The sequence below is a fragment of the Balaenoptera acutorostrata genome, chromosome 16, assembly GCF_949987535.1.
Source record: "Balaenoptera acutorostrata chromosome 16, mBalAcu1.1, whole genome shotgun sequence".
Classification (NCBI taxonomy): Eukaryota; Metazoa; Chordata; class Mammalia; order Artiodactyla; family Balaenopteridae; genus Balaenoptera; species Balaenoptera acutorostrata.
This window is the reverse complement of record NC_080079.1, coordinates 7,976,628-8,002,928: the sequence shown is the minus strand read 5'-3', so window position 1 is coordinate 8,002,928 and position 26,301 is coordinate 7,976,628. Positions and strand designations below refer to the sequence as shown.

At 52.2% G+C, this 26,301-nt stretch overlaps 1 pseudogene; it reads right to left on the bottom strand.

The window, feature by feature from the left end:
- Positions 1–26,301, bottom strand: part of LOC103001539 (elongation factor 1-alpha 1-like) — a 123,120-nt pseudogene that overhangs the window by 65,871 nt on the left and 30,948 nt on the right.

Sequence of the window (26,301 nt, the reverse complement as noted above, 5' to 3'; positions counted from 1 at the left end):
TCCCGCACCTGCCAGCCCAGCAGGTCCAAAAAGTTGTGCTTACGTACGCATTTCTCAAAGGCTCGTGCTGGGCGGTGCTGTTGGTGTGACTAGACGTTCCGCAAGGGGCCAGAGCCCGGGCGTGGGCCCAGCTTGCAGGTTAGACATCCAAGGAGGAATGATGCACTTTCCAGGGGCTGCAGCCCAGACTGGGCGCAGGAGGAAGATTGCCCTGCCGCAGGACACTCCCAGGAGCCAGGCTGGGCATGCCAAGGGGTACACATCACACACACACACTCACCTATCAAACCCCTTACCAAATGGCATGCCACCGTGTCACTCACGCAAAGGTGCCGTCTACTCTGGCATTGCTGCCCTAACCATTGCCATGCCAGTTGATTCACCCTCCCAGACAAAGAGAGAGGGAGAGGTGAAGGCATTCCTGGCAGAGTGACATGTGAAGACACATGGAGTTGCACATGGGCCTGGGACACCACAAAGGTGCAACATTCCATGAATAAAGTGGGAACGTTAAAATTCGTTTTGTAGACATTAAGGGGTCAAGGGAACTTTTTAAGCATCAGTGTGACGACCAGGCATGCAGATGGGTTTCAGGACCATCCTCCTGGAGATGGTGGAGGAAGGAGAGACTAGACACGGGTGACCAGTTCAGAGATTTCCATAGCCCAGGGGAGAGCTGCTGGGAGGAAGGAGAGGATGGAACAGACTCAGGGAGCGTTTCCGGGTTGGCTTCAGCAGGCCATGTGACCGAGTGGATGTGGGCGTGGGGAGGATGGAGGGCTGGGTTGACTTCATGTTCGGGCAGATGGGGGCCGTTGCCCCAGCCAGAGGGCACGGGGGAGGAAGGGGTCTGGGAAGAAGCCGGTCTCAGTCTGAAACGGTTCTTTCAGTCTGAGAGGCTTGTCCATCACCTCTCCTGCCCTATGCTCACCGGGAGGACAGGCAGACTCCACTTCCCATCTCTACAGCTGAGGCTGTGGGGAATGGCCAGCATCCCCACGGGAATGCTGGATAGGAAGTCCCCATGGTTACTGATGAACAAGGAGGCCCCGGGCGACAGGGTCAGGGGACCACGACGGAGCCCTGCCGGGGGCACATCTGACGCTGAGGGTTCGCTGTGCCGGAGGAGCCCCTCCACCCACTAAAGATGCCTGTCTCCCCCGGCTTTTGACCCTCCAGGCCCAAGCCCCTGGCACAGCAGACACCTCCAAGTCCTGCCACGTCCCTCCTGCTGTGACCCAAGCTGGTCCCAGGCCCAGACCTCCAGGCCACACACACACTTCCACACCCCATCCCCACAGGTGAGCATGACGCAGAACTGTGAGAGAGGTTATTTTTGAAACTCATTTGCAAGGTAGATTTCTCATAAATGCCACAAAGCAAAGCAAATCCTATAGATTTTTTTTTTCAAGGCAACGCAAGAACTATATAAGTGCTCTGAGTACGTGTGTTCACGGCATCACTTTGCTTTACCTCATGGTCCTGCACATTCAGACTGCAGTCGCCCCGACCCAAACCATCATCAGCTCCAGGAAACATCCGCCGGTACCCATGGGGCAGGATACATGGGGGTGGGGCTGTCACAGGCATTCTGGGGGGCCCTCTGGTACCCCTGGCAGTGACAGGCTCCAGACCCTTCAAAGAGAAGGGCAGAGTCTGGGGGCTGATTCTCAGCACTTGGACTCAGACCATGGGAAGGGCCATTGTCCACCTCGGGGTCAACAAACTGGGACTGTCTCACCCAACAGCCCGCTGTTCCTTCCCTGGGCGCCCCATCTCCACGAAAGGTGCCTCCCCCCACATCCAGGGCACAGCCTGCGGGAAGGGAGGGAGGCTTCCCCGCACTGCTGCTCCCCTCCACCACTGCCCCTCTTCTGTCTCAGGTTCTGGGATTCCACCCTCTTGAACTTCTCCCCTCCATCCCCCACCTTCCTCCTGGTCTCCCACATCTAACATCTCCTGCTCCAGGCATCCCTGCACGGCGACTGGAGGGGCCTGCCTGAAGCACAGTGTATCTGTCATGCTCTCCCTCATTAGCCCTCTATGGCTCCCATTGCCTACAAAACCAAGCCCACACTCTTCAGTCTTGCCCGGCCTGGCCCCGCCACTCACGCCCCCAGGTCCTCGGACACTTCGCGTGGACTTTGGCTCTCAGGTCTTTGCTCAGAGTAGGGTCCCTTCCCAAGTGGCCTGTCTTCTCCTTTACCCCCTCTGAAATGTCCTCTTCCTGGCCACGTCCTCCCTGAATTCTTCTCTGATCCCGAGGAGTCCTCCCTGCCTCTGGCTCGCCCATGTCCTTGCCTGTGCTCTGAAGGTGCTCACCCACCTTGTGTTACAGCCTCTATGTTTGCCATCTCCTCCTATCCTGTGAACTCCAGAGGGAAGAGAGGCCTTCGGTCTTTATCTCTGAAGCCCCCTTGATTAGTTGAGGCAATGCTAGCTGCTATCACAGATGAGGCCAGAATCTTGGTGACCTAACACAGGAACAATTAACATCTCACTCACTCACATCCAATGTCGATGTTCCTGGCCCGGTGGCCTTCCACAGGCTCCTTCAGGGACCCGGGCTCCATCCGCCCTTAGAGTCCTCTCTCTAGAGATAGCACATGCGGTTTGAGGGGTTTGTTCCTATTGTGGTGAAAATACACAGAATCAAATGTACCCTCCTAACCATTTTCAAGTGCACAGTCCGGGGCGGGTAACTGTATGCACATTGTTGCACTGTAGTTCTCTAGAACTTCTTCATCTTGCAGAGCTAACAGCACCCATCAAAAGACTCCCTTCCCCGCCCCCAGCACACCCATTTGTTAACCCCGTCAGCTACTGACGTGTGTCACTTCCACTCACATTCTGTTCGCACGAGCTCACTACGTGGCCACACCCTGGGGGGCTGCAGCCAGGGGGTGGGGAGCAGCTTCCCATAACGGAGCTGCCCTGCGGGAAGGGAGCCCAGTCTTGCACACAGGTGAGGCCGAGACAGGTGTGTGCTGAACTGAGCGTACACAGAGGGTGGAGGAAAGAGAGGCTTCGGGGAGGGAAGGAGGGCGACGGTTCCTGCTAACATCTCTGGGCACCTACTGCCTGCCGGTAAAGTGCAGAGCTGGGTGTGGTCACACACGAGAGCCACACGGTGCCGGGGAAAGAGCCAGACACACTCGGTCCAGATTCCTGGTCTCTGGGCTCGGGGAGCTGATGAACTCGATGATCACATGAGATGAGATGGGATGTGCAAAGGGCCCGGCACACAGGAAGCACTGTTATTGTTTACCTTACACAATCCTGCAATGGGGAAACCCAGTCTCAAGTCACCTGGGCCACTTGCCCAGTTAATAAGCGGCGGGGCCAGATCTGCACTCACACCGAGACTGCATCCAGCTCCCCAGGGCGTCCCTGAGATGCCCTGTGACCTCCCAGCTCCGGCCTAAAGAAGATCAGAGAGCCGGTGCCCCGCTCACACCTCATGACCTCCCTCCCCTGACCTCTTGCGGGTAAAGCCCTGTGGTATCTGCCAGATGACGCCAACTCCCTCCACATCCTTTTAAAGGAGCTCCGCCTAACAGTTCTCAATATAAACACTGCAGAGCCTGGGCTGAGATCTGCTCCTTGTCTCCTTGCCCAGCCTCCTTTCACCCAGCCCTGCATGCCAAGCGCGTCCACTGCTGACTCCATCCAAGACTTATTGCCAGTGGCCCCTTCACGTGTACAGTCGCCCAGCGCCCAACCTGCAGACTCAGCCCTGTCACCTCCCCTGTCAAATCCTCCCTCTTCGGGCTGGTGGAGCAGACGGGCTCACGGAGGAGCATTCAGAAGCGCCGTAGCAAATCTGAGCTCGCGTCGCCAAAGGCCAGCCACACGCCTGGCCACGGAGATGCCCTGGGGAGATGCACGGGCTGCACGGCTGACGGGAACAGGACCCTCTGAGCTGACCCAGCGTGAAGCCCAGCATCAGCAGGCATCACCAAGTCCCCGTCCTTCCTGCTGGCAGCTCCCTAAATGCTGTGGATGGTCAAACAGACATTGACATCTCTTCCCCATGCCTGGCACGCAGCAGGCCTTAAGCTTCAGGGAGATGCGGAAGAGGGCAAAAATGTAAAAACCACTCCTTCCTGCTTGGAAAAGGGCCTGCGTTCATGAGAACATTCTTACCTCCCTGGCACAAGGCCACTCATCACAGAGAAATGTTCATTTGTGGTCAGTTTCTGTTACTCCCGGAGCTCGCTTTCAGGTTTGGGGGGGCCGCGCGCATGAAGAAGGCGCCTGCCCACCACTCTGCTTCCCGGGCCACGTCTGCGCCGTTTGATCCTCAGCCAGTGAGGCTGCGAGGTTGGCAGGAGCCGTGGGCAGGACGCCTGCCACCCTCGCACCCCCTTCCGGGCCGTGCAGCTTGTGACTGTTTGATGCATCGCCCTCTTTCATCTGCACCGAGGTGCTCAGCCGAGTGAGGGGCAGGTGGAATCACTGGCGCCCCAGCGAGTGTCAGGAGGGAAATAAACCCCGTTGCTCTTCTTCTGCACCCAAGTCGCTGGCAGGCGGGGCCAGCCACTGAGAGGCCCCTGCCCCAGCCGGCACCCACGTGCGTGCCCGGCTGGAATCTCCCCTCTCCCTCTGCCGTCCTGGAATTAAGGCAGGACAGCTGTCATCTCTGGGTTCTCAAATGTAAATCCCAGAAACCTGCCTTCATCCTTCCAGCTGCCTTCATCCTTCTAAACATGCCGTGTTTTTTCCAGGCTCTGCAAGACCGGGCCCTGTCCAGAGGCTGCTGATGCCCGGGCCGAGGCGGCCCCCAGGACACACCAGGGATTTCAGTCCCAGAGTCAGGACCCCCTTGGTTCCGTGCTTCTGATGCCCCAAGCCCCACAGCAGAGCCTCCCCCAGGCCCGAGGCCACGGGCACCAGGAGAGAGACTGTCAGCAGCCAGGACCATGGAGAGAGGAGAGACAAAATTCCATCACCTGGGCTGGGGACGAGGGCCAGGACCCAAAGCACAGCAAGACACTGGGCTCCTCGCTGCTCTCCGAGATCCTCGCCTACTCTCTCCTGCCTCTAGGCCTGGCAGAAGCTGCTCCCGCTACCTCGGACACCCCTCCCCTCCTACTTCACATTGCTCTTCGCCATAGGCCTTTCAGGTCTCAGCCTGGGTACCACTTCTTCCAGGCAGCCCTCTCTGACCACCGCCAGACAGGGACAGATGCCCTTCCCTTCTCTCTCTCAGCTCCTTGCATTTCGCGCCCCCCATGCTGCCTCTGTCACTCTGGGAGGGAAGAGCTTGTTGGTTTTTCTGTTTCCCTCTCCAGGCTACAAACTCCACAGGGCCAGTCAGGGATGTGGTCAGCCTGTCACAGCCCCTGACTTGCCACCTTCATGAATATCTGCTGCCTGGGAGAAAAGATAAAAAGAATAAAGTGAATGAATGAATGTTGGGCTCACCGATCCTTCCCAAGAACCGGTGTCGCCCAAAACCCCAGATCATGTTGCTCCAGAGGTGAGCCCTGAACACCTGCGTGGCACAAGCTTCTCTCCGGTCCCAGCTGCCCTGGCAGTGGGAGGGGCCCGGCCTCAGCCTGACTCCTGGGCTTCCAGACCTTCCAGACCAGCGCCCCACAGAACTGAAGCCTTCCACGACCACTAGCCCCACTGAAGCTGGCCCTTGCTCAGGCCCAGCCTCTCCTCCGACAGGAGTTGGCTGTGTGCCTGGTGCCCGGGCAGGCCGGCCCTGCTGCCCCCCGGGCCTCATTCATTTATTCCTTCATTCACTCACTCACTCACTCATCATTTAAACCAGTTTGAGCTGGCTTTTTTGGTTCTTGAAATGAAAAGTCTTGACTGATTCTGCCTGAATCAGCCTTCAATGGGGTCAGCCTTCACTCTTTGTGCGGACTCCCAGCTCTGGACTCATTCTCACATTGGTTTGGATCCCAAACAGAAGCCCCGGCAGGCACCAGGTCTCTGCTTGCAGATGAGGCTTAGATGACACAGGGATCATGCCCTGGTGGGGAGCGGGTCTGCAGCCTGCAAGGCCTCAGCTGGACCAGGCACAGTCCTTCCCTTCCCATCACTCACGGCCGGACTCCCCTCTCAGAGAGCAGTTGAGGCCCTCTCCCCCACCCCCCATCATGAGTCCTCTCACCACCGACCCCTCCTCTCCACCACGGAGGGCTCGTTGCCACTCACGGATACAGATCATCACTTTTCCGCACTCGCCACACCCAACAACAGCGGCCCAGGCCTGCCAGCAAGGCTGACTCCACAGAGCCCAGGGCCCCTTGTGGGCTCTCTGACTTTGCCCAGATGGAATCCACAGATTCCAAAACTACTAAGTCAAGTCTGCTGAAAGACTATTGGAAATGGTTCAATTTGAGATGAAACACTAGCCAACCTTCAGGGGTTACCATGGGCACTGTTTTCCTCTCTCCTTATACGTCGAGCCAGGCTGAGCAGCTAGGAGGAACACAGGCAGAGCCTTGCCAAAGAGGAAACTGTCGCTCGCTCACGGTCAGGCACAGGAACGCAGGACGCTGCTTCTGCCCAGGATTCAGGCTGGAAACCCTTGAGCAGGACCGCGCTGCAGTGTCAGATGTCCAGGCCCCCCGGAAGGGCACAGTGACAACCCTAGAAGGATGAGTGGCAACAGCATTTCCTCCTGCAAACCAGTGAGCCTATGCGAGGAATGGTGGGCAGGAGCGCCTCACCAGTTGGAAAGCCCAAAGGGACAGACTCTTCCCATTTGGGGCCATCCAGAGCAAGCTGTTAGAGTCTCGTGTGGCCAAGAATTTGCCAGAACACTTCACTTCGTGCTCCCAGTCTGGAATTCATGCTGGCAAATGTTGCCTGTGGTTAATTAAACGTATTGATAAGATGTGACAGGAGTGCCACGTTCCTCCCATGGTTTAGATATTCCCTCAGGAGCAGAGAGAGGGGAGTCCTGCCAACCCACAGCAATGTTCCATAAAACTAATCACTCTGATGACTCATAAAATAAGGATCTGACACAAGGGTTGAATATCTGAGCTCCTCAAGGACAGAGACCAAGTCCCACTCGTCTGGTGTTCCCAGTGCCTTCCAGTTCCAGGCTCACAGTCGGGCACACAGAACCCAAGTGAGTGTGGGATCCCTCTGCTATGCCCTGGATTGTTTGGAAGGAAGGATCATACCTACAGAAGATTTCTTATTAGATTATTCAGCACACACAGCCGCATAAATATAACAGAGCATGGATAGAATCTGTGTGCTAGAAACTATAAAAGCTGATGTAAGAAGCCAAAGAAGCCCTAAATAAATCAAGAGACAGCATGGTAGTGAATTGGAAAACTCACAAAGATGTCAATTCTCCCTACATAGATCTACAGGTTTAACACAATTCCAATCAAAATCCCAGCATGATTTGGTAGTTATAGACAAACTGATTCTAAATTTTTAATAGATAGGCCAAGAAACCAGCAAAGCCAAAATTTTGAAAAAGAAAATAAAATCGGAGGAGTCACACTACCTGATTTTTAGATTTTCTCAAAAGCGACTGAATCAAGACAGCATGATATTGGTGAAGGGATAGACACATGTATCAATGGAACAGAATAGAGCATCTAGAAATAGACTCTCATGAGTATGGCCAATAGACTTTTGACATAGTGCAAAGGCAATTCAGTGGATAAAGTATAGTCCTTTCAGCAAATGGTGTTGGAACAACTGGACATCATAGGCAAAAAATAATTTTTTTAAAGCTGATCTAAACATACTCCTTATTAAAAACAAAACAAAACAAAATGGAGTATAGATCTAAATGTAAAACACAAAACTTTTTAAAGAAAACATGGAAGAAAATCTTCATCACCTGAATTAGGTAAGGAGTTTTTAGACATGACACAAAATGCAAAATACATAAAAGAAAATAATGACAACTTGGACTTCATCAAAATTAAGAACTTCTGCTCTTTAACACACACAGGTAAAAGAATGAAAAGACAAGCTGCAGACTAGGAGTAATATGCAAATCTCATAACCAATAAAGAACTTCTATCCAAAACATATCAAAAACTCAAAATCCATCAGTAAGAAAAACAAAATAAAAAATGGGCAAAACCTCGACCAGTCACTTCACCAAAGAAGATATACAGAAGGCAAATGTTCAGATGAAAAGGTGTTTAGCATCATTAGCTGTTAGGGAAATGCAAATTAAAACCATGATGAGATACTACTACACACCTATCAAAATGGCAAAAATAAAAAATATTGACAATACCAAGTGCCAGTGAGAGTACAGCAACCAGAAGTCTCATATGTTTCTGATAGGAATACAAAATGGTACAGACACTTTGAAAACAGTTTTGTTTAAAGTTAAACATACACTACCCATCCCAGCAATCTCACTCTTAGATATATATACCCTAGAAAAATGGAAACATACATTCACACAAAAACCTGTACATGAATGTTCATAGCGTCTTTATTTGTAAGAGCCAAAAACTGGAAACAACCCAAATGTTCTTCAACAGGTGAATAGATAAACTCTAGGGTATCCATATAATGGAATAGTGCTCAATGATATTTTTTTTAAAAATTACTGATACATGCAATAATTTGGACGAATTATAAAGGTACTACAGTGTGAAAGAAGTCAATATTAAAAGGTTACATTCTCTATGATTCTACTTGTATGACATTCTCAAAAAGACAAAATTCTAACAAAGACTTTGTTACAAAATTAGTGACAGAGTACAGATAAGTGGTCTCCAGGGGCTTAAGGTAGCAGTGGGGAATCATTAAAAAGGGGTAGCATGGGGCTTCCCTGGTGGCACAGTGGTTGAGAATCTGCCTGCCAATGCAGGGGACACGGGTTCAAGCCCTGGTCTGGGAAGATCCCACATGCTGCGGAGCAACTAGGCCCGTGAGTCACAATTGCTGAGCCTGCGCGTCTGGAGCCTGTGCTCCGCAACAAGAGAGGCTGCGACAGTGAGAGGCCCGTGCACCGCGATGAAGAGTGGCCCCCGCTTGCTGCAACTAGAGAAAGCCCTCACACAGAAACGAAGACCCAACACAGCCATAAATGGATAAATAAATAAATAAATAAATAAAATTTTTTTTTAAAAAAGGGGTAGCATGAAGAAGTATTTTGGGGATGATAGAACTGTTTTGTATTCTGATTGCAGTGACGGTTACACAAATCCATATGTGTGTTAAATTCATATAAATATATCAAAAATTTGTTTTATTGTGTACTAATTTTTAAATAAGATTCTAAAAAACTATTATAAATATACTCCAAATACTCAAAAGGAAAATAGGAACATGATAAAAAGAAAATTGGAAGATACAAAAAAGAAACAAACTTCCAGAGACAAAAAAATGCAAGTGAAAAATAAACTGAATGAGAGTAACACAGATTAAACACTGCAGAAAAAATGGCCAGTAACCTTAAAGACATAACAACAGAAATTATCTAAACTGAAGCACAGAGAGATAAAACATTGTGAAATGACATCAAGTGGTCCAACATGTATGTAATTGGAGCCCCAGACAGAGGGAAGAAAAAATATTTCAAGAAATAATGGATGAAATTTTTCCAAATTTGATGAAAAATAAACTCACAGATCCAGGCTCAATAAATAGGATAAATATAAAGAAAACCACAGCAAGGCAAAACATAATCAAATTGTTGAGAAGAGGTGAGTAAAGTCTTAAAAGCCGTCAGAGAAAATGACACATCATGTACAGAGGAACAAAAATTAAAATGACAGCAGACAATGGAATTATATATTTAAATACTGGGGTGGGGGGGGCGTTGTCAACCTAGAATTCTATGTCCAGTGAAATATCTTTCAAAAATGAAGGCAGGGGGCTTCCCTGGTGGCGCAGTGGTTGAGAATCTGCCTGCCAATGCAGGAGACATGGGTTCGAGCCCTCGTCTGGGAAGATCCCACATGCCACCGAGCAAATGGGCCCGTGAGCCACAATTACTGAGCTTGCGCATCTGGAGCCTGTGCTCCGCAACAAGAGAGGCCACGATAGTGAGAGGCCCACGCACCGCGATGAGGAGTGGCCCCCGCTTGCCACAACTAGAGAAAGCCCTTGCACAGAAACGAAGATCCAACACAGCCATTAATAAATAAATAAAGCACACCTAGTATAGTGTAATTAAAAAAAAAATTGATTAAAAAAAAAAAAGAAAGAAAGAAAAAAAAAAATGAAGGCAGGGACTTCCCTGGCAGTCCAGTGGTTAAGACTTCACCTTCCAGTGCAAGGGGTGTGGGTTTGATCCCTGATCAGGGAGCTAAGATCCCACATGCCTCGCGGCCACAAAACCAAAAACATAAAAACAGAAGCAACATTGTAACAAATTTAATAAAGACCTTAAAAATGGTCCACATCAAAAATCTTTTTTAAAAAAATGAAGGCAAAATATACACATGCAAATTTCAGACATGCAAAACCTGAGGTAATTCATTATGCATTACCAGCAGATCTGCACTACAAGAAATGTTAAAGGAAATTCTTCATACAGAAACAAAAATGAGAGGGTAACATCAGTGAAAATGAGAGAATAAGGATGTCTGAAAGCCCCCCCTCCATAAGGGCAATGAGGACCCTGGCAGAAATTGTCAGAATCAAACTGTTTAGAATTCTGGGAATCAACCAAAGGCTACCAGCAATCTAGGGAGCATTTATTCCAAAAATACATGAATGTTGGTAACGACAGTGTACATTGTCATATTTTAACTTATCCTATTCCCATATTCCTCTCCCCAGCTCTTTTTCATGTCTAAATATCTCATAGTAAAATAATAATTTAAAAAACAAATTATTTGCATATTCTTTGTTATTTCTCCAAGTCTAAACTCCCTGTTTAACTGACAGGAAGGCAGCTTTCTCCCAGATCCATACTTCCCACCATGCGTCCAGGGGTCTTACGCAATTGGCCCTATCCATGTACTCACCCCTCCCCCGCTGGACCCTCCCCCCCCAGGCCACACTTTCCTTCCTGATGCTGCCCCCCATCCAGCATCTCAGACTTCCTGGAGCCTTTGTCCTAGTTGTCACAACCATCATGGTACTCCTCTGCCATGGCCCATGGCGCCCCTCACCAAGATCTCTGCCCTGCCTGGCCCTGACTAAGGACTTCCTGCTGTGGACACAATCACCAAGAGCCCCTTACAGACTAGTCGGACACCTGGCAGGAAGGGCAGGCCAGCATCTGTTGGAGGGCACTGCCCTCTGTCCCTCTGAGAGGTGAGGAAGACGATGCCTCAGATCCCACAGTCAAAGCAACTCTACCAGCCCCCAGCACCAGAGCAGAAGCCATTCCCATTCTCTCCTGGAGGGTCACTATCTTAGTCAGCTCAGGCTGCTGAACAAAATACCAGAGACTAGGTGGCTTAAACAACAGAAATGTATCCCTTACAGTACTGGAGGCTGGAAGTCCAGGATCAAGGTTCCAGTGTGGTCAGTGTCTGGTGAGAGCCCTCTTCCTGGCTTGCACATGGCCACCTTCACACTGTGTCCTCACATGACAGAGAGAGAGGTCATCTCTCTTGTGTCTTTTCTTACGAGGGCACTAATCCCATTCCTGAGGGCTCCACCCTCATGCCCTGCAAGATATCCAAAGATATCTCCAAATACCATCACACTGGGGGTTAGGGAGGCAACATATGAATTTGGGGGGAACACAATGCAGTCCAAAGCAGTCACTGTGACTGTGTCACCCCTGTCCAGGAGCCATTGTGCCTCTCCTTCCCCACACCAAGCAGCTCCAACCGTTGGGGATAGTTGAGCTCTTCCACCCAGCTGGGCTGGCTTGTGCAGACAACCTCCTTATTTTAACTCAGACAGGCCCACACACCCCTTCTTTGTTAAAGGGGTTCAGTGCCCCCCCGAGTCTCATAGCATGTGAGGTGTGCAGAAAGTGGGGAGCTGGCAAAGCTGTGTGCCAACAGCTTCCCTACTGAGCAAGCCTGCTGGAGTCATGGGAGCAGGCTGAAGACGAGAGGTGATGACATCCCAGGGCAGTGAAAAGGCTCGATTGACACACGTGGGTTTGCTGGGCGTCTGTCACTGCATTTGTTCATTTCTCCAGCACACAGATTTTTTTATTTTTTTATTTTTTGGCCACGTGGCATGAGGGATCTTAGTTCCCCGACCAGGGGTCAAACCTGCGCCCCCTGCAGTGGAAATGTGGAGTCTTAACCACTGGACCACCAGGGAAGTCCTTCTCCAGCACTCAGTTCTTGAGCACTTACTCCGGTACTGGGCAGGCTGCTGTGGGCAACAAGAGAGACAGAAGGACCCCTTCCTGCCTCCAAGACCTTCTGGTCCTCCATCGGATACCATCCTGTGTTCTGGATACCCTGGCATGCACCAAGACTTGCTGGCACAAGGTTTGGGGTGGCTTCTCAGTGGAATGATGGGCCCAGGGTCCCCCTGCCTCACACATCACCTCTGGATGCCAAATGGCAATGATCTCATGACTGGTGTAAACAATGACAGTGACAGCAACATTCAGGGGCCCTCGGGGCCAGCACTGTGTACACACTTCACATGCAACTTCACCTCTAGCCTTGGGCCAACCCTATAAGGTACAATTATCACTCCATTCTTCAGATCAGGAAACTGAGCCTCAGAGACGGGCTGTAACTTGTCCTATGGTGGCTAGGTTGAGACCTGACCTTGGCCTCTGAAGCTGTCCCAATCCCAGGGCCTGGGGACCACATGAAACACACATGCTCTGCCCATGTCATTTCCCATTTTCCCATCAGGAATCTTTGTTCCCCTGTGACCACAGGCTGGATAATTTTCATGGGAGTTCAGGGTCAAAGGTGGGTCTGCAGAGCTGTGTTTACATCTTGCCTTGTCCTTGTACAGCTTACAAAAACAAGACATTTTTACGCTGTGACCTGCCACTTTCCCACGTCTTGACCAAGTGTGCTTTCCGCATCAAGTTGTTTACTTTCAAAACATTTCTGTTTCTCTAGGGTCGCTAGTGTAAATGCCCTCCCAAGGCTGCCAGGCTTCCAGGGAGACGCAGGCTGCAGGCCACAGCTGCTCTCCTAAGCCTCCCACTCCTTGGGTCACACCTAGTGGAGGCTGAGGCCACAGCAGCCAGCCCAGAGCAGTGATGCCGTCAGGGCCGCCAGGATGCCCAAAACTCTCATGAGGGTGTCTATGAAGGTCCCATCATGGCCGTGCTGGGTGTGGTCTGAGGCCACCCCAGAATGACCCCCTGACCCCTACCACCTTCCCCAGTGCGGATGGTCCAGTCCCCCACTGAGGCCATTGTGACCAAGTGGCCCACAGTGAATGGATTCAGAGTAACAGGAAGGAAAGCCCACACCTGTCCCCTGCAGGCTTTGAGACAGAGCCAAGTCCAGGGGAAGGGCTGTCCGGGTCTCCAAACTCCACGCCCCAGGTGACAAGCCCTCCGGAGGAGGCAGCCTGGAAAGGCTGCAGGGAGCACGTGCTAGGAGACCTCAGCAAGCCATGCGGTCTCTGCAGCTCAATGTCCTCACCTGAGAACTTAGGACAGTACTAACCCGACACCCCTCACAGCACTGCCAAAATGATCAATGCCTGTTAAATGCTAGCCCTGGTCACCACTAAGGTTAGAAACATGCATGTTGTACAGGGCTCACCAACCCCTGCACCAACCGCTGAATTAATGTAGCTAAATAGTACTTGATGGTCATTAAGAGTCTTCGAACCCAGCTGGAATGACGCAGGAATACCCCACGCTCTGTGTGGCAGATGTGCCCAGAGACAGTTCTCACCAAGCCACGGGGGATGCCCATACCCATCCTGATCTGGGCCTCCATGGCTTCAAGCTGATCTCAGATCACAGACACATGATTAAAGGGCATCAGTCTGAGCTTGGGGTGAGGACACGATGCCCGGTGGCTGCCGGGATCAGAGCTTCCCCCGCACTGAGTGTTCTTTATCACATTTCACCTCCCAAGGGCACTGAGGGTGGGCACCACTGTAAAGTCCAACAGGTGGATGGGGAAATTGAGGCAGCCTCTGTGGCATCCCTTGAGGTAGTCAGAGACCCCACAGGATGTGGCCCAAGGAAGGTGAGGAAGCTCGCCCTGTACTAGAGGCAACGTAGATGCCAAAATGCTCACCAGCTTCAAAGCCTCGATTCAGCAGTCAGGAGCTCGGAGCAGAGGCCGCACCTGTGGGAGCGCTGGAGGTGCCTTGCCCAGGGCGCTGGGGTCAGCACCAAGGGTCTGCACAATCTCCTCCCCTACACCCTCCTTCCTCCACTGCAGCCCCCAGCCAGGCTTACCCCAACAGGTAAGTCAGAGAGCAAAGGCACAGGGATTTCATAAAGGCAACACATCCGCATGATGCCAGTGAGAGGTGGCCATCAGCAGGAGAACAGTTTGCTTCCTACATGGTCACCTGGGAAAATTAGGAGGAAGAAGCCAAGGCAGGACCAAACACTGCCCCCACCAGGACCCTGGTGGTCCAAGGCATTAAGGAGGGTGGCCCTGAGGACAAGGAGTGCCAGGTGCCCACCGAGGTGAGCTGTCCTTGGGCAGGTTGGCAACTGATGGGGAACAAGACAAAAAGTGAGACTGGCCAGGAGCCAGGATTTCCTTCTGGCTCGAGCCCACAGGCCTGCCAGACCTTGCGGGTCTGACTCAGGGGGTCACAACCTCCAGAGTCACAGTGTCACCACATCACAGCATTACTAAGTTACAACCTTACCACTGGTGCCTCTCGAGAGTTTTCTGGCTCCAGGTAATGGCAGCTGAGACAATATTTTCAGCAAAGCCATGCACGCCCAGTGACTCTCCAGAATCCCCGCCGCCCACTTAAACATCTCCAGACCCGTGAGGCCGGCGTGTGCTTTAGCAGCTGCAGATGCCCTGCTTGCTGTCAGCATGAAAGCTTTATGTGACTCCCTTGGGGCTTCAACTCTAAACGGTGACCAGAAATTTTTATAGATCTATTTTTAGAGTCAACTCTGGAAGGAGTTCCTCATCAACAGCTTAGTAAGCACAGCCAGGTCCAGGAGCACAGTGACCTAGAAAGCCTCCAATCCCTCTGCCTTCCTCCACCGTCCCACTGGGCAGGACATGTGTTTCCCAACTCACGGACCCCTGCTCCCAGGGATCATTTCCTCTCAAACAAGACAGCCAACAACACCTGGCCTTTGCCCCCAAGGAGGCCTTTGGAGCCAACTCCTTTGCATAAACCCCAAATACTCTCACCCACCAGCAGGCTTCCGGCAGAAGCAGCGGCCTGAGAGTGAGTGCTGTGTACTTTATAATGCCAACACCACCTACTCCATGGCCCTCAAGGCCCGAGGAAGCAGGTTCTCTGACTGAGTTTCCAGGTGCCCTGGGGGTCAGGGAGCACAAGGAGGGTGGCTCTTGGTGTCAGGCCTGTGTTACAGTTTTGCCTCCTCATCTCCCTCTGTGACCATGGCCGAGTTACTTACCCTCTCTGGGCCTCAGCGCCCTCTCAAAATGGGAGGATAGCACCCACCCCTCCAGCAAGCTCAGCCCAGCCTCCAGAAGCTTAGAGACATGGCTTGGCCACACCCTATCCTGGGCCAGGCTCAGCAGGCCTACAGTAAAGGTTGGTTCCTCACTCCTCAGCACCTTGCCTCAGCACCAGAAAAATGTTGGAGAAAACGGTGCTCATCTTAACAGCCTCGGGAGCCCCCGCTTCGCTAACACTCATGCCCTGCGAGGCCAGAATCTGCCAGAATGGAGGCTCCAGACAGGGGAGATCAAAGTGCCTGGGAAAACTCTGTCCTCCAGGACCCCTCCCCAGATCATGTAGAACAAGCAGAGGCCCCGAGTGTGGACTTGGGTCTGTAGGGGCTGGGCCTCACGGAGCAGCAATCTTCTCGGAAAATCCACAAGGCCCCTAGGCCCCTCCCGGCTCTGAGTCCAGAGCACAGCAGCCCCTGGGACATTCAGGGGAAGATGAGTCCTGGGGTCAAAATGCTCGCTGCTGGGAGCCAAAGGAATGAGATGGGCTTTTCTGGGAGAAAAGGACAATCCTAACGGCAGCATTTTTCCAGGACATCCAGGCAACTTGCAGACCTGGGCCCGGGGCAGGGCCTCTCTGGGCTCTTGCCAGGCTCACTCACTCCACAAAGGTTGATTTTGTCCCAACGCCGGGGACTCAGCTGTGAAAGACACCAATGAGACCCCTACCCTCTGGAGCTTAGAGACAGACACAAATCAAACAGACCACCAAATGAGATACTTACAGCTGTGATAAGTGTCCCGAAGGAAACGGAGAGGATGTGCTAAGGAAGAAAATAGCAGAACAGCCTCCCTCGGGGAAGACCTCCCTGGAAAGATGGGGAGCCAGGACCCGCCTGGCTGAGGGCAGGGCCAGAGCTCTTTCAACCACAGAAGCGTGGGTGTGCCAAGGCTCAAGGTGGGATCACAGCTAAGACTGAGCGAGCTCTTACCTACACCAGGCACCGGTCCCTGGCTTCACAGGTGGTGTATTTCTCTCCAAAACCCGAAGCTACTACATTTACACTTCACAGATGGGGAAACTGAGGCACAGACCAGTTAAGTGACTTGCCCAAGATCATGCAACCGGAAGTGGTAGAGCGTGGATTTGAACCTGAGTGATCTGGCTCCACGGGCGGTGCCCACGCCTGGTCCCTGTCCAGGGGCACCCTCGGCCCAGGAGTGGCTCTGCCGGCCCTTTAGCTCAGCACTGAGGCCAACCGGGCAGCTCAGAGCAGAGCCTGAGCTCTGGAGTCTGAAGACAGAGTTCAACTACTCCTGAAAATTGCTCCTGAGCTCAGGGCACCAAGTGGGGACAAGATTGGACCTTGTACGCTGGCTGCAGAGCCGAGCGGCCGTGTGGCTGGGACGGGGCTGAGTCTCTCTTGGGCAGGCAGGACGGCTCCCAACCGCTCAGGTTCACTCCCAGCTCAAACTCTTCCTGGCTGTGTGTCCCAGGGCAGGGTACTTAACCTCTCTGTGTCTCAGTTCCCTCATCTGTAAAATGGGGATGATCAATGAAGATCAATTGAGAAATAGCTATAGAATTGCTCTACAAAGGGACATTTTCCCCAAATGCCGCCAATGTGTGCTAAGAAATGTTTATGCATGCCCTTTGTCATTGGCAGGGAAAGGCAAACCGTGGTCTTTTCTAGGGCCCAGAGGACATTCGTGCCACCTGGGTCCCCCTTGGGCATGCACTGCCACCTGTCAGTGGCTGGAACACACGCGGCACATTCATAACAGTCCACGCCAGAGACACGGAGAAGAGCTGGATGCTAGCCAGGCACGGGGCCTCGTGGGGTGACCTGGGGACCTGACCCAGTCCTGCTTCTGCAGGGAAGCCACTTCCCCACCCCAGAGCCAGGCTGGGTCTACCTCTGTCCCCGCCACACGCACACACACGCACACACACGCACACACACGCACACACACGCACACACACGCACACACACGCACACACAGCCTCAGGGGTTGGCTAGGGCAGCGCCAGGGCCACAAGGCAACCACCCAGAACCAGGCCTTGGTAGGCTGCCCTGGACTTCAAAGCTCCTGAGAGCCAGGGTGAGGAGGAGGTCCCAGTCCCAGATAAAGACAGGGATCACCCGCATGGAAACCACCAGCCTCAGCCAGGGAAGAGGCCGGGCGCAGGGCACAGCTGGCTCTGGGTTCCTGGGCCTGTCAGCCTGCAGCCAGCATGGTGCTAAAACAGCTGTCAGCAGCGGTGGCCGGGACAGGCGGCATCCTGACAGCTCCCTCCCCCAGCTCCTCCTGCTCTGGAATTACCTGCCTCCAGGTGGGTGAGGTCCTCACCCCCAGCCTGGCTTTGCCTGCCTCTGGGCCCTGAGGATGGCCCCTCTCCTACCCTCCTCCTGACCTTGAGCATCCCCCAGAAATGCCTAGAAAGCCAATCCGGGCTCCCTACTGGTAATGCACGTGTGCAGGACAAATGCGTCTTGTTTGCCCTGTCTGTCCTGACTCCGGGGGGCGGACAGGCTGCTCACAGGCGCTCAGGACAGAAGAGAGGGGAACGCCCCTGCTGCTGCTGCTTCAAGCCAAGAAAATACTTCCTTGTGTCTCTCTGGGCAGGTCCTGCAGAGCCCAGGAATGAGAAGCATGCTAGCTGGTCCCCAGCACCCCTGCAAAGCGATTGGAGGAAATTCAATCCAGTTTGTGGGACACTTACTGCCCCCGTTCTGGAAATTCCTCCTCCTGGGTTTGCAGGGCTTTGCGTCCTCCTTCATCTCCCTCCCCTCCAGCTGTTCCTTCCCAGCCTCTTTTGCAGCCTCTCCAGCACCTGCCCCTTAAATGTTGCGGTTTCCTCACGGTCCACCCTCGACCCTCTACAGAGTGCGCCCTCTCCCTGGGCCATCTTCACCACCCAGCTTCAGGAACCCCCATCTGCCTCTCCAGCCCCCTCTGGGCTGCGGACCCCATTCACTCCTCAGCTGCCAGCTCCGCTCTGGACTTAGCTCTGGCAATGGCTGGCGGGACCTCCTCTGAAAGACTCGGGAACCACGGACCTACAGACGCCCACTCCCAATGCCCACAGAGATTTCTCCGTCTGAGTCCTTGACCTCCACCCCCAAAAGCAGGCCAGAAAGGGAGGCCTGAGGCTCAAGAAAGGCTGAGAGCCCCCCCACTGAGGTCCTCACCCTTGCCAGGCCACCCACTGTCCCCCTGTTGGTGCCACGGTGGCCTTGGAACCTTCTATTGGTCCTCACCGGGAGCTGTCATTATGCAGCGGTAAATTCCCAGATCGACAAACTCTCGTCCAAGCACCCACCTGCACACACCCAGGCCTGAGCCACAGACTGCATAAGCCACGAGGGATTTCTGACTCCCTGCTCCTCATTGTGGCGAGGCCTGTAACTCTAGGTGCGCGTCCAGTCTGGGGTCCCGCTGGTGCCCCCCAGCCCCTGGGACAGATGGGACAATCTCCTCTATCCTCACATCTCTCCCTCTCCACTGTCGTGGCTGCCAGATTCACCTTCTAAGGACCCCACGCTGTGAGCACCGGATCACGGCTTCTGCATTTACCTCCCTCAAATTCTTTCTGGAATGAACTGATGCCTAAATAACTAAATTTTAAAATGTATTAAGATTACATTTGTCGGGGCTTCCCTGGTGGCGCAGTGGTTGAGAGCCTGCCAATGCAGGGGACACGGGTTCGAGCCCTGGTCCGGGAAGATCCCACATGCCGCGGAGCAACTGGGCCCGTGAGCCACAACTACTGAGCCTGCGCGTCTGGAGCCTGTGCTCCACAACAAGAAAGGCCGCGATAGTGAGAGGCTCGCACACCGCGATGAAGAGTGGCCCCCGCTCGCCGCAACTAGAGAAAGCCCTCACACAGAAACGAAGACCCAACACAGCCAAAAATAAATAAATAATAAAAATAAGTAAATTAAAAAAAAAAAAAGAGGATACTGATTAGTACCTTTAAAAAAAAAAAAAGATTACATTTGTCACGTGAATAAGATTACTCAGGCCACTGACTCAGCCATTTACAGGCAAAGATTCTGTTTTTACACATCTATCTATCCACATATTTTTATGTAGGAATATTTGTAGCTGTCTAGGTAGCTTGCTGGATGGATGGATAGATGGGTCAATAGGTAGACAGATCTAACTTAACCCACTAGATGTGTTCTGAGAAAGTCATCAGTCAAATGTTTTTCTAAATTGAGCCACATTTAAAATTCATCTAGAAAGAAAGACTCTTGTAAAGCAAGCACACACACTTTAATTTAATGGCTATTTACACTGACGTTTTCTGATACTGGACACATCTAGGAATGGATTTCAGTTCCCCTGTCTCCAGCCTGTGTGCCTTCATCTATCAGACTGGCCTTCTTTAACACTGGAGTTCCCTTTGCTGTCCCAACTGAGGTTAAGACAAAATTCAAAGACTATCTCTTTGGATGAAATTAGTTTTCCACCAGACTCACACCTCCATCAGCTGCTTTGACCTCCCCTCCCCTCCCCACCCTCTCAGGAACCTCACACCATCCTCCACCCCACTGACTAAAGGCACCGACCTGGCAGCTCAGAGCCTGTCTTCCCCAGGTGGGCAGAGCCACCTCAAAGTTTATACTTTCCACGAGATGGTCATAAGGTCTAATTTTATGATGACAACACCTTCCTGCATGCAGGTCTTCTATACAGCAAATACTGTCATATTTGTTACCTCAGGGACTCCTTGCAACTCCCTCCCAGAGATGAGTCTCCATTTTACAGGTGAGAAAACAGACCGAACAAGGGGGAGACATTTACCCTCAGTCAGGTGACAGGTAATCGTTGAACCAGGCTGCGGTCTGGATCTGGCCCTAAAGCCAATGCACGGGCGGACACCTGTCCCCTCACATTTCCCGGACAGCCCAAATCTTCGTACTTTGTGGCTAGAGACAGTCCTTTAGCAGGGTCCAGCCCAAGTGAGTCTCCAGGTCAGGCAACAAGGACTTCAGTGCCCTTATCTGGCAGCCATATTCTCAGTGCCACCTCGACCAGGATGTGTCCAGGGGAGCTGGGGCCTCAGAGGATCCAGAGCGGACTGGAGCAGTGAGCTGCAATGGTCTCACACACACACGCACACACACACACACACACACACACTTCAAGGACAGGCACAAACATGCCAACGAGGAAGAACCAGCTCTGCCATTTTCATGCTGTTTGACCTTGAGCAAATCACTCAACCTCTCTGAGTCTCAGTTTCTACATTTATAAAAACAGAAAAGAATACCAACTTAAGGTTTTATGAGTATTAAATGAGAATTCATGAGAAAGAATTCTGCAAATGACTAAAGTTCATGTAAATAAAAGGGAGTTGTCATTATCACCATTATTACATATTTATTATTTCAGAATTGTTAATATGATTTTCATTACCATTAGGACACCAGCGTATCTTCCTCAACCAGGTCAGGAAGACCAGGAGATTGTTAAGATGCAGCTGAACAGCCAAGATGAATCGTAGGTAGGCATGACCAGGAGCAGGTCAACGGACCTAAGAGATGACCACAGCTGCCTTCCCGATTTGACCTGAGGCCCAGGGTGCCTGTCCTGGGCAAGGGTCACTGATGCCTGAGGTTCTCCTCCCTGGGACCCAGTCATGCCAGGGGTGCTCCTTCTCCTCCCGCAAGACCGCCCTGGGGGCTAGGAGTCCATCTCGGTAGCAGTCTTAGTCCCAGGCTGGGTGTCCTCAGCTCCCCTGCCAGCTCACTCCTTCTAGGCCCATGGCTGCCCACCCTCATCCAGTTCCCTTTCTGGGTCAGGCGGCTGCTGGGCCTGGGGTCGGGACTGCCAGGAGCTCAGGACTCCCAGCACCACACCCATCATTCAGACAGCTGCGGTTAGTCCTCGAAGCCCAAGCCCTGGGGTGTGGACGGCGCTGGCCAGCTGAGGCCACGTCCAGTCTCAGCTGACCCTCAGAGGCAGGTAAAGCGCTGCCCCCCAAAGCCCCACGCCCTCAGCGCAGCCTCCTGCAGGCTCCCCTGCGTGGGCACCCTCCGACCACGCAGGTGTGTTTAGAGGTACAGGAGGGAGGCCCTCCCAGCACCCTGGACCACAGGGTACTCTTCCTCTGGGCTTCAAACCATATGCCAGCCCCTAAAGCTCCTTGGGGCAGCCAGAGACCAGCTGAGGCAAAGGAGGCTCCAGGCCTCACGCAGGGTGAGACTCGGAGTCACGAATGTCCCCCGGAGCAGGAGTCCCCATTTCCCCCACTGCGTCCCTAGCAAGTGGTCTCAGGCTCCCTGTAGCCTGGAGAAACCAGGTCAGCCGCAGGCCCACCCAACTCTCCCCCACTGCCGCCAACACTCCAGCCCCAGGAAGGAAAATCCTTTTCCCTATGCTCCTGAGCTCTGCTGAGACAGGCAAATTACCAAAGAATTGCTGAGGACAGCGGAAGGAAACCTAATCCCAGGGCTTAGTAAGAAAGCAGGCCTCGCATTCTATGAGTCTCCTCCCACCTAGCTCCTGGGGTCCCTGCCGTTGTTCCAGGTCTTTCTTAACTCTTTCTTCCCTTTCTTTGCTAAACCAAGCAAAGGTGCAAAGATTGGAGCCCTCCCTGAGCCAGTAGAGGGACTAATCTCCACAACATGGCAGTGCAGGCCACTGGGCATGCCTGGGGCCATGGCCACAAGCACTGCAAGCCCAGAGCACCGTGGGAATTGGGAGTCCCTGGGGGCAGTGCTCGGTGACTGACAGGGGTGGGCGTGTAAAGCCCCGGCAGCCTCGCTCTTCGGGTAGGATATCTCAGGCTGAGTCTCCCAGAGACTCCCCAGCAGCAACTTCCTTCCCAGCTCAAGTCTCCACTCCTGTTGGTTTGGTCTGGGATGGTCTCCCAGATATGCAACCTTCCTCCAATCCTGGTCTCAGGATCTGCTTCTCGGAGGCAGGGGAGGAGGGGGAATGGGGGAGGACAAACCAGGACAGAGGGCGGAGGCTCAGAGGTTGGAAGAGGAAGGACTCACTCAAAGAAGTGTTGTTCTACAGTAGAGAGAGAAGGGCGGTGGGAAGGAATAAGGATCTCAGGGCACCTGCATGTCATTTAATTCTCACTCTGGTCCTTTGGGGTAGGTGTTATTATGCCCATTTCCCAGATGCAGAGACTGAGGCTCAGACATGCCCCAGGTCCCCAACCAGGAATAGGTGGAGCTGGGATTCAAACCTGGACTCCTGAGATTAAGGCCAGGTCCCTGGCCCTGGACCACGGTGCTTCCAGGCAGGGGATGCAGAGCTAGAAGAAATAGTGTGTCCCCCAGAAGTGGAGCATGAAGGCAATACGGTCCCGTCAGGTCCATGACATCGATGAGAAGGTGGTCAACGGGCAGGACGGTCAGCGTTCTGTCCTGGCCCCTCCCCGGGACAGGGCCCCACGTGGCTCGTCGGCCCAGGAATACAGACAGCCCAGCCCCTTCCCTACACCGAGCAGCCCCTTATCTCACACTGCCCAGCGCTCAGCTTTCACTTTAAAGCCCAGCTAATCAGAAGTATATTTTATTTTCTCAGGGGAGGCAGCTATGGGATAAAAGTCAGAAGTGTAAACTCTGGTGGTGGAAGAATTATTGCATTGCTTTTCATTAATATTTTTACAGTGAAGTTTTTATGGCTTTCCAAAAACACACAGAAGAATAAGGCTCATCGCTCTCATTATTGGTGATGACTGGGGTAGAGTTCAAAAGGCTAAGGCATTGCTGAAACAACCTCCAGGGGGGCGGGGCAGGGGCGGGGGGAAGGCGGATGCTCACCACCAAGCACCACATCCACCGCAGGGCCAGAGAAAGCATCTCTCCAAGAAAGGACCAGGGAAAGGAGAGAGGTCGGCACCTGGGACCTTCAAGTTCTTCCATGTGCACAATGAGTCGGGGGGGTGGGGGGGTGTGAATGAATGAATGAACAAACTGATTCCACAAAAACCTTCTGTTTGGCCAAGGAAATTAAAATAATTGAATTGAATTAAATTAAATTTAAAATAATTAAATTATTTAATTTAAAATAATTAAATTAAAATAATGCAGCCCATTAATAAGGTAGAATACGATAGAGCCATAAACTTAATGTTTGGGAGAATATTTAACAATAATGGGAAAGTATCCCCTTCTATTATTAAGTGAAAAGCAAATGATAAAGAAGCGTGTAGATGGGACTTCCCTGGCGGTCCAGTGGTTAAGACTCCACGCTCCCACTGCAGGGGGCGTGGGTTCGATCCCTGGTTGGGGAACTAAGATCCTACATGCCTTGTGGTGCGGCAAAAAAAAAAAGTGTAGAGTAGGAGCCAAGCTTTATCTTCAAGATACAGCATGTACGTATATAAAATATGTGGAAATGCAATGTAAGGACATGCAAAATGGCAGGGTAATACACAGTTTGTAATTTCTTCTTTATCTTTCTCTGTATTTTCTAGTTTTCAATATGACTATGCGTTACTTCAGAAATCAGGGAGAGAAAAGGTTCTAGTAACAATAAGACCAAATATCATAAAGTAATTGACAGCTTGACTTCTTTGCATGAAACGCAGACTGGATTTATGGGAGCCCGTCTGGGCACGGGGGCTGGGGAGTGGCTCCTAAGATCCTCATGGACCCCGAGGAGGGGAAGGCAGAGGAGAGCTGGGCAGACACGGCATCATTCTCACATCCTGCTTCTACCAGGCAGCCCTGCTTTACTGGGCTCAGCATGGATTTTACTCCACTGATCAACGTGCCAAGAAATGGCACTTTGTATTTTTTAAAAGCAAATTAAACCTGACCTTATATTCCCGCCCTATGCTCCCACCCTTGGGGTGATGGCAAATTCACTCCGTCATTATATTATGGGGCCTTCTCAGACTAGGTTGCTAGATTTAGCAAATAAAAATACAGGATGCCCAGATTAAATAAACAAACAAACAAAAAATTAGCATAAGAATATCCCATGAAATATTTGAGATATACTTATCTTAAAATATTATTCATTTTTTATCTGAAATGCAAATTTAACTGGGTGTCCTTGTTTTTTCTGACAACCCTATCTCTGTCTCCTAAGGGTTCTGCAAAGGCCCAAGGACGGTACGTACAGCAGAATAGGTGGGGAGGCCCCAGGCCTCTGAGTTGTGGGTTCACCAGGAGCAGGGAGCTTTCCTGTCCCCATACTAAATGGGGCAGGGCAGGGGAGGACATTTTTGCCAAGACTAAGCACCTGGTGACCAGGGGTAGTAGTTGGTCACCCCCCGCAAAGACTTGCCACCTCTCAGGACACTACGGGCATGGGGCCTAGGTGCCCACTGCTATCAAGACCCCATAGGCCATCCCTGTATGAGTCAGGGGTCTGGCAGGAGACCACTGGCCCATCAAAGAGACCATTTACAAAGCCATGGACCATGTGTAGAGAAACCAGTGCAGACCCAGGGCTACCGATGGTATGAGGGGAGGCAGTCCCTTCCAGAAGCTGGGCACAGAGACTGGGAAAGGGGCTGCTGAACAGACACTGAGACCCTCAGAGACCCCTGAGGGAGAGATCCGGGAATAAGCACCCAGCCTCTCCTCCCTCCCACATCTCCTGCTGGTGCTTCCCACCAGCCAAACCAACTGGAAGCCAGTGAGCCCACTGAGGCAGTCCCCGAGGGTCCCCTTCCAGGGGCCCAGAGCAGATGGGAAGGGCACAGAGGGCAAATGGAGGGCATGCAGCACGGTGCCCCTCAGTGGAAAGGACTCTCCCAGCCCCTCCTCTCACGGTCGCCACCCTTCATCCCGGGCCTCCCTCTGGGAGAACCCCCCCAGTCCCTTCAATGAGCTAAACAAAAGGCCAGGGACAGGCATGGTCCTCAGGCAACAAGTGGCCCGAAGCAAGAGGACACAGCAGCCTGAGGCCCTCTAGAACAGGGGAGGGAAAATGCAAGAGCACGAAACACTGATTAATATCTCATCTGTCTTGATCACACCTGCTTTGTGCTGGACTCCCATCTAAATCCCGCTTCAAAACAGTTTTGCAGCTGAAAGAATAAAGAAGCAAAAACCAGGGCTATAAGCAAACCAGACAAACAAATGCACCAACTCAGAACAAAAACTCCAATCCCCGGAAACATACGTGTAAACTAAAGCACACTGACAACGTCTCTTTAGTATGGACATTAATTAGCCAGGCTGAGACAGACCCCACTCCACAGAGGATGACTCCCTGGTCTTCTGACCCAGGGGTTTATTTTCACAAGGCAATCAGCAAATTCCACTTTCCCTGGCCTCAATAATTGGTTCAGGAATGGGTACCCAAGCCAATCAAAATCAACGAGGCCTCTTCTTCCATAAGAAAGCAATTAGAAGAGTCTCAACCTTTCCCTCTAGACACGAATAAGGAAGGATGTAGCTCCAGGAGTTTTGGCACCCATTCTGTGCCTAGGAGGAAAGAATCTGCCTGAAAATATGCTAACATCGAGGAAGCAGAGCCAAGAAAGGAAGAGAGAGAAGCTAGGTCCTGGTTACATCATTTGAGACCTGGATCAAACCATTCCTGACACAGTTGAGTTACAGGCACCAATAAAATCCCATGTTTTTCTGAAGGCAGTCTGGGTTAGGCTTTCTGATACAAGCTGGATTCCTAAACAGCATGCAGCATATTAAGAACAAGGAGCACCATTCCTGCTTCTTTCAGGGCCACGTAAGGAGAAAACAGCCAGCTTCCTCCATCCAGTTGGGAATCAAAGTGTCAGCCTCTGCTAAAGGGAAAGGAATAGACAACCAGGAACCTGGACTCAGCACAGGCGCAGCAGGGCAGCCCACTACTTTGCCAAAGGTGTCAAGTCTGCTCAGCCCCTTTTGGGACAGCACAGTGGTTACCAGCAGGGACCCAGGGCCAACTG